Here is a 5959-nt window from a genome sequence, read left to right on the forward strand (position 1 = left end):
GCTTTGAGGTCGTGGAGGAGATGCTCCTCTGCTGTTAAACTACCAAACTCTGTCTGTGCTGTGTTTATTTAAAGCGTTCAAACTCGCACCCCGAGACCATGTGCTGTTGAAACCGTCCTCGTTGTGACGTCACACCTAACCGTTAAATCGGATAGGCTACCTGAGGATAAGCCCCGCCCCCTGCACGGCAATACAGGGAGGGAAAGGTATCCAACTGATCTTTGTGGTTGTCTGCAGCCAGAAATGACGAGCCCACCAGGACAGTGGCAGTAACAACTATGACATGAAGCACTTCTGTAAACAAGAACTACACATTTAAAAACAAAAGCAGCCACAAACATCTTTTCTTTCTGGCCCTCAGGTAAATGAAAATAGCTGTGCTAAGGCTAAGCTAGCTGCCTCTCTACTTTTGGAAACAGGACTAAAAACAGAACCGTATCATGCTGCAACATCCAGCTGTTTCCAAGTGCAGCTTTTTGCAGGGTCGAGACCAACCATCCGAGGATCTGCGTTATTTGGTAGGTCAGTTTCTGATTGGCTGAGGGTGAACACGAGTCACAACCTCAGCCAATCAGAGCAGGTGCTCATGAATAACGTACATTTGTACATTGTACATTCGCTGAGGCTTAGCTAAGTGTTGGTTATAGTTCAGCTAGCTCTCCAGGAAATCAATGTAAGTCAATGTAAAGTCACCACAAGTGATGAAAACAAGGCTGTGTGTGTGTGTGTGTGTGTAGGTGTGTGTGTGTGCACAAATGCACTAATCAGCTGAGCACACTTTTTCCACTGTCGTCGGTGTTTGGTGGGTTTACTCTCATGTGGAAACCTGTTCCACTCCACACGTCGCCTCGCTCTACTCGTCCTCGTCCTCCAACACACACACACACACACACACACACACACACACACACACACACACACACACACACACACACACTCTTCATTCACAGCAGACAGCACTTCCTCCCTGGGTCGATGTTACGTAACATAAGGACTAAGAATCTGAATGGAAACTGGTGATAAGCTGGTGTTTTATCACAGGGACAGAGGCAGTGACCATGAGAGTCTGGGTGGGACAAACTGGCCGTGGCTTAATAAACTGGGAAAACCTGACCCCGACCCCACCACCCACATGGCCACCGTGATGTCACCAACCCCGGTGACAAGATTAGTCCGTCAGATATAGGTCACAGCCTGGAAAATCATTTCCAGTGACAGTAGAAAGTAAGATGTGTTTGGAACCGATGCTACAAATAATATTTAAACAAACTGTAAGTGTATTTCTGGGCCACTAATCTCTGTGTAATCACTTCCTCCTTCCTGTGAGAGATTTACTGCTCTCAGCTGAAAGTGAAGCCTGTTTTATTGGAACACAAAGAGTTAAGTTGCTGTAGCTGGAGCTGTGAAATCTGAGACGTGAAGGGAGAGGGGGAAGGCAGGGGAGATTTCTGGGGACCAAAGAAAAAGAGGAAGACCCAGGCCACTAGCCTTTGCCCTCCTCCTCCTCTCTGACAGCTCTTTGCTGTCTCCCGGTGGCACCGGCTTTCTTCTCCTTTCTCTGTCCTCCGTTTTTGAGTGGCAGCCACCTCTGGGATCAGCATAGCTCTTCTGAGTCGCTTTCACACACGAGAATACACGCAAGCACCTGTGACACAGTATGCTCGCTCGGCTTGGACTTGTCTTTTTTGGTCCTCTTTGCTGGGGGACTCTTTTTACAGCTACACCGCTCCAGACGAGGCTCTTTCCCTCCCGGCGTTAAAGCTCAGGAGTAAGCGTTTCCCACTTCCCGTGCAGCACTGAATCAGCCTCCAAGAATGTACGAGCACTGACTCACACTTCCTTCTGGATATGACAGAGCTTCCTCTTCTCTGCCAACTGATTTAGCCTCTTTCTCCTCCGCCCCCCAGGAGCAGCACCCAGCCCAGCCCAGCCCAGCCCAGCCCAGCCCAGCCCAGCCACCCAGCCTCCTTCCTCTCACAGTCGAAGGTCTGAGAGGTGACCCAGAGTGGAATAAGTGAGTCCTGCCTCGTATGTTTGCAGAACATTGACGGAGAGAAGCAGGGCACTGAGGAGGGATAAGTCACAGTCTCAGTCATCAAGCCTGAGTCATTTGAATTTAATTTGTCCTGTCTATATTTAGGAGCCTCGGTCCAACCTTATGATCATTCATAGGAGGAGAACAGATGGGTCTCTGTTGCATCGCTCAGGCTAACAGCAGGTCCAACATTAGCGACGGGGGCAGGTGAACTGCAGTTCAGGTCTTATTAAAACAATTAACTGAAGCTGTGATAGGACACTGAGGATCAGTTAACAGACATTAAATTATAAAGCAATTCATATGATTTTGCTCCTTCATTGTGGAATTAAAGGGTCAGTTCTCCCCTGAATAAAACACACTAACCATGGCCGGATTAACCTTTTATGGGCCCCCAGGGCAAAAGCTTGTTGGTGCCCCCCCCCCCCCAGAATCCAACCAGCAGTGTAGAAGTGAAACAGGTTAATTAAATAGATGCTATTTTCTGATGTTTTATACACAACCAATCCATTCATAAAGAAAACCAATGTCAGACCCACGGATGAAAATAAGGTGCAGCTGTACAATTCTCCCATGTAAGACCAACTGACGAATTTGCAAGTAATCCACTTATGTCTGTATCCAACCATGAAGAGTGAGAACTGTGGATTCAAATGTAGCTTTAAATATTATAACCACAAACCAAAGGCTCAAAAATTAATTTATCAGGACCTGGTCAGAAAATAACATAACTATCTACATGGTTTAAAACCACCAGGAGCAGGTGAGAAAATGTGTTTTTGGGTAATTTTCATGAAGTGACCCTTTAATTAATAAAAGGCCTTTAAAGGGTCACTAATGTTTGCTCTCGTTAACTTCTGTAGCAGCATTAAAGCAGAGGGAGTTTGGGAACAGACCATCAACCTTCTTAGCTTACAGTAAAACCACGCAGAGCAAACAATCAGACTGTGATGTGGTAGGTGCAGGATTTGGTACTGACAGGGACAGAGCAGCTGTTTCACCTCCTTTCCAGTCTTTATGCTAAGCTACGCTAACAGGCCTCACGTTTACTGAGCAGGTGTGAGAGACGTGTCACCTGTCAGCCAGAAAGCAGGATTTCCCAAATGATTAACTGCTAAAGCAGAAAATATAAAGGACTCTATCACATTTCAGACTTTTCTGATAAAGAGGTGTTTCCCACTATGTGCAGACAGGACACACCAGAGGTTCCTCTTCCTGCGACCTTTGACCTCTCCTCTGTGAGAGTAGGCCATTCCCGGACTACTCAAGTGTGTAACGGAAGTCTTTTTGTCCGAGCGCAGTGGAAAGTTTACCATGTGACCAAGGTGTGCTGCTGTGCTGATTACACAAACATCTCACAGCCAGCAGGAGCCTACACACTCACCGCACACACACACACACACACACACACACACACGCATGCATTCACCTGACTCACATATGACGTCACACACACACACACACACACACAACAGGTGCCTCCATGGACACAGCCAGACCCGGGGCAGCGAAGGAGCGTTGGATAAGTGTGTGTATGTGTGTGTGTGTGTGTGTGTGTGTGTTCACTCTGTGTTGTTTGTGGTATTTACACACAACAGTGTAATCGTTAGAGTATCTCGCGTCAGGGGAACCGGGAAACAGCGAGCGGCCGAGAGAAGCTGGTGACGTCACATGGTCATAACCAAGGAAAATGTTGCGCAATACCTGCGTCACCGCGCACCGGGACAACAGCAGGTTGAAGCCTGGAGCCGGCTGGCCAACCTCTAAACAACATCTGTCATATAGAGCCCGAGGTCAGCACAGTGCTGCTGGTTAGTCAAGGGCCACTGGCTTACACTGCATTAGTAGGTGGAAAGCACCGGACTGTCCAGCTAAGCCTGATAATCTGATGACTGGTGGAGGCACTTGAGATGACCAAATATTGTGGTATGTTTGTAAAAGGAAGTAACACAGCCTCAAATTCAGCTGGCTTTCCTGTATCTGCTTGTTCCACACACACGCTTGTCCTACTTAGAACCAGCCTGATCAATTCTGTCCAGTGTAGTCGGGGGTGAAAACAATCTTTGTGCTCGCGTTTCTCCTCCCTGGCTCGGCTCCTCCGGGGTCAGCGCTCAGCCAGAAACGATGCCCTACAGCGCAGGTGGAAAATGGGAGCATTCTGACCCAGGGTAACAACCAGAGCTAAACTGCTGCGGCTTGGACAGTTGAAGAGATGAGATTATGTTATGTCAACAGAGCCTATAAAAAGAGCCCTCTCAGCCACATCCGTTGGAGCGCTGGAGTTTCCCCTGCTGCCCAGGTAGCGGAGCACCTGTCAGGAAGAACGTTGCTTTATGAATTAAACAAACACAGCAGCATCCACCTGAGCTTCCCTCGCTGCCCGTTAACTAAATATTTTCTACTTTCTCTGCGTGAGTGTGTTGTTCAGTCAAGTCACGGTTACTCATCATCTTTATCGCACACAGCCAGACTGTTGATCTTTCCCCTAGTTTATTTTCTATGACAATCCGTATATTCATGGAACCAAAATGTGACCTGCCTTAACCGCTGTTTCAAATTAGCAACATGAAGCATCAAATGGCTGTTAGCTCGACCTCTGTGCCGCCTGATGATCGGCAGTGACTCAGGAAAAACACAGGAAAGAATTTTAAAGATTTTGGACACTTGCCCAAAGCACCAGTTGGGTCACCAGCTGCATTTTGCAGAGATTTCCACTGAAGTCCTGCCGACACGAGGAGACCGTCACAGCCCACACAGGGCAGCCTGCACTTCACTTGGAAGTGGAGACACCAGCTGCAGGTAAGAGGTTGTTTTCGAAGCTGCGTCGACAGTATTTTGTGGACACTGCCACCATGTGGCTCACCTCCAACCTCAGAGCAGGGGTCCCTGCTCCTCCATTTCACGTCCAACACACAAACACCTTCAATTTCAGTGACAGCAGCTGGGAAGCTGCTACATAAACACTGTGAATATTAACAGGATAAAATGGACAAAGAGAGAACGAGCAGCTCTGTCACACACATCAGTTTTATTAAATGCAGCATTTATATGTGTGTTGTTGTTCACACTGTGGCTGACAGCACAAATCCTGGTAATCTCTTTTAAAATGGTTAAATTAAATTTAATTATTATTATATTATTTTATTTTAATTAAATTGTATAAAAGGGACAGCGAAAACAAATCAAGATTTTTTTTATTATTATTTTTTAAATCAACAACAATGTTCTCAAACATTCACACCAACCTTCTGTCTATGAGCTAAATTATTATCAGGTGTGCCACATTCAGATATGTCCACTGGATTATTTGAGTCTAATTGTGTCCACACAGATTAACAAGTGGTGTTAACAGATGTGTTTTCACCAGAAAAGCCACAACCAAGTTCCCCCTGTGCATGTTTGAACTGTGATTCAGTGCTGAGCTCCACACCCACTGATTCATCTTCTAATGGTTAATATATTAACAGGAAAACAACATTTCAAAAACACTGCCCCACAACAACGAGGCACGACGGGCCCGTCCGTGGAAGAACACGTGAAGACTCTGTGAAGGCTGTGACGAGCGGCTCCGGGGGTGGAGGACAGGATCGGGTTAATGCTGCTGAGATGTCAAAGCGAGCTTCATGCCTGTGGGCTTCATGCACGCAGACAATGCTGAACGCAGCAGAGACGAGGTGAATTCAAGTTCCAACTGGAACCATGTGGATTTTTGAGAAGGTGTTGGCTCTGAGCTGATTATAAACCTTCAGCTGATCGGATTTCTCTCTTAGAGGTGATCAACCTTAAATAACCTGTTTGCAAGATGTGGCATTTTTTCAGAAGCAGGAATTTGTTTACCTTCGTTTCGTTTTCTTTAAGAGACCCATCAGAATAATGTGCACTGAATTTTAATGTGAGGTTTTATTGTCCAACAGGAGGAAATTT

The 5959-nt window shown here is 46.6% G+C and overlaps 1 long non-coding RNA gene across 1 annotated transcript; it reads left to right on the forward strand.

The window, feature by feature from the left end:
- The first annotated feature begins 1439 nt into the window (after window positions 1–1439).
- Window positions 1440–5706, forward strand: LOC113123241 (uncharacterized). The gene is made up of 3 exons (XR_003294942.1): window positions 1440–1816; window positions 1908–2014; window positions 5503–5706. It is a non-coding gene; the product is annotated as an uncharacterized LOC113123241 (long non-coding RNA).
- The last annotated feature ends 253 nt before the right edge of the window (window positions 5707–5959 follow it).

The sequence above is a fragment of the Mastacembelus armatus genome, chromosome 21 (genome assembly GCF_900324485.2).
Source record: "Mastacembelus armatus chromosome 21, fMasArm1.2, whole genome shotgun sequence".
Lineage (NCBI taxonomy): Eukaryota > Metazoa > Chordata > Actinopteri > Synbranchiformes > Mastacembelidae > Mastacembelus > Mastacembelus armatus.